This window comes from Cygnus atratus, chromosome 3 (assembly GCF_013377495.2).
Source record: "Cygnus atratus isolate AKBS03 ecotype Queensland, Australia chromosome 3, CAtr_DNAZoo_HiC_assembly, whole genome shotgun sequence".
Classification (NCBI taxonomy): Eukaryota; Metazoa; Chordata; class Aves; order Anseriformes; family Anatidae; genus Cygnus; species Cygnus atratus.
The window spans coordinates 25,847,030-25,855,494 of NC_066364.1; positions in this window are offsets into that span (position 1 = coordinate 25,847,030).

Here is an 8,465-nt window from a genome sequence, read left to right on the forward strand (position 1 = left end):
TAATAGAAAATAAAACATTATTTGGATGGAATGAATTCACCACTGAAAAGCCTGAAAAGCATAAAATTAATTCTAATTACACTCATGAAGGGGAAACATCTTAACGGAAGAAGTAAGAAAAGGATAAGAAGTAAATTTGGCCCTGAATGGTTCATTCAAGGTCACACAAAGTCAGGTAAAGAGATGGAGTCAGTCCCCACTCCCCACTGGACTTCCACCACTTCACCCAGCAGGCAATCCACTCCTTCCCAGTTAATAGGAGTCTGCCATGCCAAAGGCTGAGGTGAAGAAAAACCTAGAGCAAATTCTGTCCTACAAAGAGATGAGATTTTCCATTCCTTAACTTTATTTTAGCTCTGAACTGCCAGAATTCCAACACACACACCCACAAAGCCCTACACACGTCTCTTTCAACACTTGTAACAGACTGATGTTGAATTGCTATTTTACAAAGGAGTAGTAGGGTTTTACCCATCTGTTGTAGCAGTTATTTGGGAACATAAACATCTTCTAGCCATCAGTATCCTGTTTTCACTCTTTTCAAGACAGTTTATCAATTTAGTCAGTGAATCATGAAATCAGGGTTGATCTCCTGCTTCTATGGTTTTCCTGCTTGCTTCATCGTCTGTATTTTCCTCTTCAGATATTGTCTATTCCTTACACAACTAACAGATTGTTCATGTTTCATCCTTTCCTCTGCTTAAGAAAGCCTTCATTTTGTACCTTTTTTCTAAGCCTTAAAAGAGACCGTAGAACATCTCCAACCTCTTTATATATCAGTGAACCGATCCAAATTACAGAATGTTTTTCTGCAAGCCCAGGAGTGTATCTGCAGTTTTCCACTGTCTTAATAAACTGTAATACATGACTTCTGATATTAAACTCAGACAGAGGCAGAAATAAGAATGTTACCACCTGCTACCTAGTGCTTTTCTTGTAGTTCAGTTAAGCTTACAATTGTTCATACTGTTCCTTCTGTATACACACACACCATCAGAACTTAATTTCCAAATTAAGAGGGTTTTTAAGAACCTGACGATTTGAAGAACTTTTGCTTTTCCTTTCCTTTTCTTATGCTTACAATTATACTCTAAGCATCTCATTGCCCTGAAGCCACAATACTGTGGGAGCCCTGAAGAAGCTTTTCTGGTTTGTTTGTTTGTTTGTTTGTTTTATGTCATGCAACACTGTTTTTTTAGATCATGCAATCGCAGTATGCTTCTACTGCATCTGAGTATTCTCACTCAGTAGCGTCACTCTGCTACCAATTACTTTACTAAATTTGATGGAACCATTTATGACTAGCAAAGATATCAGTGTCACCAGAACTTTCTCTCAATTTCTGATCTCTGTTTCATTCCTAGCCTCCATGTCATTACTACATTTTGATAATGGCTTCTTTTCACTGCTGTGTAGAAACAAGAACATGTACGAAAGTTGAATGTCATACGTGACTAAAAGCAACATTTGGATATAAGCAATAACATCACTAATCTGGAGTAACTGTACTGATTTTCTTGAAGCTCTTCCAAATTTTTCAGCACAGCTGAGATAACAGTATAAGCATAAATACCACCTAGGGAGCAAAAGAACATTGGACAATGGGGCTTTAATGACATTCTTATACATAAAATTCAGGAGATAAAATAAGATTAAATAATATGCATTTGGGGAACAATGATTGCAGTTATAGAAATTTATATTCTAGACACTATGGTTGCTTCGAAAGCAATATACCTAGTACATAGTTGACAGTGCCTCTACACTGCCTAAATAAAATGTAAATGGGTTCCTCAGGCCTCAGTGCTATACTTAGCAGCAGCCAAAGTGAGCATGTTTAGAAACATTTCAGAGGACTCTAATAGTTGCATTTATGTGGAGTTTGAAAGTTAAAAGATCCTGTAGGGTTTAGAACAAAGCTTTGTTCTAACTCTCTGCATGGGACTTATTTAATCTATATATGATGGATGCCTGCAGATTAAACTCTTCATTCTAAAACATATACAAATGACATTTTAGTATCACTGGTTTTTAACAAGAACCCTGCCTTTTCGCGGAATGAAAGCATCCAGCTAAAATCCATGGTTAAGCTTTGTTTTCAGTCACAAATATGCAAACTCCATATACCCCCATACTGCTTAGTACCGTCTTCTCACTGTGACCGTTAAAGTTTGCATCAGTGTTTGCACAATAAAACCTCTTCACGGCAAATTGTAACAAAGGTTGGAAGTACTGCTCTGGTACAGTATTTATTAAAGAATATGCAATTATAAAATGCGTAGGAGGGGTTTAACTAACTCCCTTGGTTTGCATGGCAAATATTTTATTTCTTCATGAAGAAGAGTTAAGTAGGGGCCTTTCTTTAAAATTTTCAGCTCACCTGTATTTGGAGAATAAAAACGGCTTGCTATTAAAAGTGTGACCATATAAGTTTCTTGTCTATTCTATTTGCTTTTTTTTTCCAAGACCAATACAAATATCATTTTGTTGTTGTTGTTCTTGTTTTGTCTTACATGCTACAGATGTTGACATTTTTAGAAGTTATATTTTGCACTTTTAGTATCAGTATCCTTACAAACACAGGTACACAAGAGACTAAGACGCTTTTATACCTTGAGTAAATATCTGATTTTTTTCCTCTTCAAAAGTGCAATTTTATGTGTTTACTCAGACAATTAGACCTACCTATATATCAATATATCTTTTATACTTTTATATGAAGGGCAGAGTCACAAATGGTCAAATGAAATAACCATATTAATAGCCACATAGCCATATTAAGACTACAGTTAAATATGGGCAGACACATTTAGAGAGTACAAGACAGAGAACAGTTAATTAGTATTAGAGAGATTTTTTTTTCTGTCAACTACACAGTCTTTTAAACTTTCAGATTTCCATTTCCAATGAATCATTTTTTGATTTGTAATGTTTGCTCTAAAAAAAAATACATGATGCAGCCAGCAAGGAAACCAAACTGATAAACAGAAATGTTAAGAATGAACAAATCAGAATAAAGTCAAGGGCACAGGACTCATTGCTGGGAAATCACTTTTCCAATGATGTCATGACCTTTAAATTTATGCAGTAGGAGCTCACATCTAACTATCTATATGCCCCAAATGATCCAGTTTACTAGAACAGAATTACCAAGTATAAAGACATTCAGTGGGCTAAAGTAATTTTAAAAGCATAGTTATATCTGTTCTATTTATGCAAAATAATTTCATTTTGGAACATTTGCATAAACATATATTTTGCCATCTGGGATTTTCTGTATATGTTAAATTTGAATGACTACAGAATACATGTCAATCACTGTTTGACACAGTGTGTGCTAATGTTTAGCTTTCTCCACCATATGGTTGCAAACTTTATTGAAAATGCTCAGCAAAATATTTGAAGAAACAGATTCCATGCAAAGAGATTTTGAGGGTGTTCTGCAGATGTTTAAATTTCCCAAAATGCAGGCATTTGCACTTAGTTGTGTGCGGTCATGATTTCCATGATCTCTTTTTTTTCCCTACCATATAAGATCCCAGGATATTTTTCACAGGGAAAGGAAGCTGAAACCAGTTTCAGGGATCATCAGTATTCATGCAAGCATTGAAAAGAGCTGCTTCCAGGAGAATGTATCTGGTCAAAATATTCATTTTTTCATTTCCATTTTCTTATTCTTACTGGATAAATGTTGAGCCATATTCTCTCTCCTCTGTGGTAGCTAACTTCTGTGGTAGAAAATTAAAAACAAGAATTGTATTTACTCTTCAACTTCTGCTACTTAGTAGGGATCAATCTGAGCACTGAAGAAGGAGTCAGAAGCCTGATAGCAATATTCAACATGAAGGGAATACAGACAGGGAGAAGAGAAAGGGTGGCCACACCAGTCCATCTGGCTCTGCATCATGGCCATTGGGAGATGCCCAGTATACAAGTGCAAGTGCATACTTCCTCAGGATGCTCTCCAAAATTTCAGTGCTCTGCAGCTCAAGAGTTTCTTTATCAAGAATTAGATTTATATTTAATAAATCCCTAGTGAAATCCTAGTGAATTTTGCTTCCTTGCACATATCCAGTTCCATTTTTGATTTATATAAAATTTATCATTCACATTTTTTAATCATGTGCACACAGGGACATTCTCAGTTTACACCTGTATTGATAAGAAGAACTACTTTTTTTTTTTTTCTAATTATTCTTCTTTAACCAGTCACCATTTAGTTTTATTTGATAACCCTTACTCTTTTGTTGGTCATGTAATGTGCCTTCTGTTATCGTCTCTGTTGGCTGCTAAGGCTTGATCAAGATGAGTTAAAGAGCTGTCTGAAGACAAATCAAGGGAATCAGTGAAGAGGAGGTACACATCACTGGCGTTGTATGAGTGCACAAACCTTTATAATGCCTAAAGAGTTTAAGGGAAAGGAAATAAACTGCAGCACACCTCTGCTCCAGCTGATAGTTCGGGGTAGATGATAAGAAAAGGGTTGCTGCCCCTTTTGCAAGTGCAGTTTCCCATTTTTCACTCATTCTAAGTTGTGGGCTAATAGTATTTTTCAGCTACTGTTTTTATATAATAATGGTCTACTTAACTTTAAAAGATGCCATTTATGGCATTATTAGTATCATTAGCTCTTATCTCCATTTTGTCTCTTTACTCTTCCTCTTTTACTTCAGCTAACAAGCTATCTAGTCAAGAACTGATCTCTAAAATCAATGCTTGCTTGTATCTCAGTCATATGTTTTCTCTGCTCTGAAAATTGACAGCTTTAAAGAATCTCCAGTGTACTGAATCAGTACTACCTGCAGCAAAGTACTGCATAACTTCATGTAAAAATTAACTTAAAATCCCCCGATCCCAAATGGTAAACAGGAACAATAATCTTCCGGATGGGAATTTTAGTATGAATGTTAATTACTACTCTAAGAATTAATAGCTGCCAGTTCCACAATTATCTGAACATACTGTGGCTCACTTTGCAAGTGGCAGCATCCTAGAATCATAGCATAATAGAATCATAGAATATCCCAAGTTGGAAGGGATCCACAAGGATCATCAAGTCCAACTCCTGGGTTCCCAAAGGACAACCCAAAAAATCAGACCATGCGTCATCTGTGCATTAGATCTAATGAACTGAAACGGGCACAAACTGAAGCACAGGAAGTTCGATCTGAATATGAAGGGGCACTTCTTTGCTGTGAAGGTGACAGAGCACTGGAACATGTTGCCCAGAGAGGCTGTAGAGTCTCCTTCTCTGGAAATATTCAAAACATACCTGGATGTCATCCTGCACGACGTGCTCTTAGTGATCCTGCTCAGCAGGGGGGTTGGACTAGATGATCTTCAGGGGTCCCTTCCAACTTCAGCCATTCTGTGATTCTATGATTTTAAGAATTTAAGAAGAAATCTATTTCTTAAGAATGTTATTATTTTCCACTCTTTATGCATATGTTTCCCCATCTTTTCAAGAAAAAATGCTTTATCTTTAAGGTGCTGTTGTACAACAGCAAACAAGATGACCTAGAGGTTTTTTTTTTTTTTTATGTTTACAATGTTCCTGTGGCACATAGCCATTAATGAAGCAGAGGTGACAGTGTCTGTGCTTCTGTGTCTACAGCTGATGTGGGAATGAAATGTTTCCATAGTTCGCAGACAGAGTGTAATCTGCCCCCATAAAAGAAAGATTTTATAACAGCCCGAGCTAAATTAGGGTCAGAAAATACAAAGATTTGTCACATTTCTTAATTTTTAATTAATTTTTCTATTACATAATAGTGCACTGTGCCAAAAATCAACTTGTTTCTCAATCTGACTGCATTATTTCTAAAGTTCCTGATTATTCAGTCATGAACCCTTCTCCACAATTCAATATCTGGAAACGCTGTAATGATTTCTCTGATGTATCTGGCTACAGTTTCTCATAGTTTCTCAGTACTAGGTACGTTTTTCCATATATTTTTCTGAACTTATAAATGAAAAAAGAATTAAACATGACATGTATATGGTGAGATAGGAACTTGGAGATATCTGTTCTTCTACCCAAAAGATTTCAAATACTGGTTAAATGTCATTGTCCTTACTGAAGCCACATCTCAAACATCTCTAATAAAACCTAGAGTAAACAAAAAAGATCTAACACACCTGCAGTTTACTAAATGTTACCATGGAAGTATTAGTAAACAAATAAAAAATGGAAATCTGGAATTCTGGTAGTTTATCTTTCTCAAATTTTAGATTGTTTTCCTTAGTTAAGAATAGAAGCTGACATATAATACATTTCCATTATGGGGAACTTTATTGTAAGCCCACATATATTCCCCAATTACATTATGGCTTTGCTAAACGGATTACTTTAGTTCTAGTCCATGGCCTCGTTTGTGTTTGATTTAGGGTGTTTTTGTTTGTTTGTTTGGTTAGTTTGGTTTGGTTTGATTCTGGACTGGAACTGGACATGTGGCAGTCTTGACTGTGAGGCAAGAATGGATTCAGGCCTCATGTACTGCTTGCTATACATAACTGTTGTGAAGTCTCATCTCCTGTCCTGAAACAGAAACTTAGTATCCAAACTAATCTTATGAATAAAACATTACAAATCTCCTCAGTTTTGCTACTGTCTACAAGTGTAGATACTTTATGAAATCCTTTCCTTCTTCCTACTCAAACTTTTCTAGACTAGAAGCAATGTCCACATTTTTCTAAAAATTAAACTCTTACGTGATGTTCTCAAAATTACATGCAAAGTGTATAAGGGTGACATTGAACGCAGCAAGTTTTGGACAGTTTTCCAAGCATAAGTGTAGAGAAGAAACTATTGCATTCCCAAGTTTCTGTATCTCTGTGTTTATGCTATTATCAGGTATGGGGTCTTTTAATATCAAATATATATATATTGATTAGTTACAATTTTTGCCTCAATTTTGCTGTTAAAAGGACACAAAAACATCTTCTACTCAGAGTTTGACCATCTCTTATTTTTTCACTATTTCAGAAACATTTATTGGAAAACCATCACAAGTGTAAGTGCTTGAGTTTTGAGGAGAATTCGGAGTTCCAAGTGAAATTGGAATTGAACTGAAGAATTGGAGTTCCAAATGAAACATTTGGAACAGGTTGCCCAAGGAGGTCATGTAATCTCTGTCCAGGGAGGTTTTCAAGACCTGACTGGAAGAAGTCCTTGAGCAACATGGTCAGATCTCACAGCTAACCCTGCAGTGGATTGGAATAGAGACCTCCTGAGAACTCTCCAGCCTGAGTTATTCAATTCTGTTCCACTCTGTCTAATCATTCTATAGGCTTCTGAAACCTTCTATCACCTAAAATAAAATATAAGATAAATCCCAACTAAGACATATTTAGTTGCATCTCATTCTTAACAGCAAATGGTCTGCTGTATAGCATGTGCTTCTTACCAAATGTCTTTTGGGGGCAGGATTCAGTTCAAGACTCTCATTTAGATATCTAGTGATGCCATATGTTTTGAAATTCTCATTACCGCTAATGGAGTGAGTTACCTGATCAAGCATTATGGGCAGGGTTCATCTGCCTCTGTGCAGTCCTCTAGTGCCAGTCCAGACACACTGGGATGTGTAAGACACTTGCTGAGGGAGACAGAATCTATGGGAGATTTGCATCCTTCTGGAAAGACAACTGAACACCAGACATTAATTGCAATGGTACTTGACAACAATGTCTAGGCAACTGAGTTTCATCATAGGTCTCTAATGAAGGCTGAGATGAACTGCTTACCCAGGGTCAATGACAGCAATGTCTATTGACTGTAATGGGAAATGGGACACTTTATGTGCCAATCGATACCTATAAATTTATTTATCTTCATCTAAAACTGAATCCCTGCATACACAAATTCATCTCAAACTCAATCCCACTTTTAGTATAGCTAATGAAATGTATCCTCATTTGGGATAAATATGTGTAGTGTTAATAGGCTGTTTAGTCTTAAGGAAGGCAGATAATAATAGTCGCAGAGATGTGTTAATATGTTCTGGTTTTATTTTGTAATTTCTGATCCACAGTAAATTTGTTTCCTATAATGAGTTTGGAAAGATTAATAGGGAATTTAAAAGCTTGGGAGTTGGAGGTTTTTGAGAAAAATTATTTATTTATTTGTATGAGAAAATGTATTTACATTCATTTACGTTTTAATTCTTTTTGCTGCTATGAAAGCTTAACAGGAAATTTCTGTGCACTTTCACTATGCTCTGGAGTAATACAATGAGGATCACTCTTTCTCTGCTGAGAGTTTAGGCTAGTTACAGTTGTCAAATCCTTCCCACTACATCCACCCTGCATTTAAGAAAGCTATTTTGGGGGGGGGGCGTTCTTTAGTAGAAATTAAAAATAGTGTTGAAGCACTGTACATTTGAATTTGACATCTTTGGTCATTTCTTTAATTTAATTAGTGCAGATTGTCAAATAATAAATGGACATGACGTAGTCATCACTTCTTT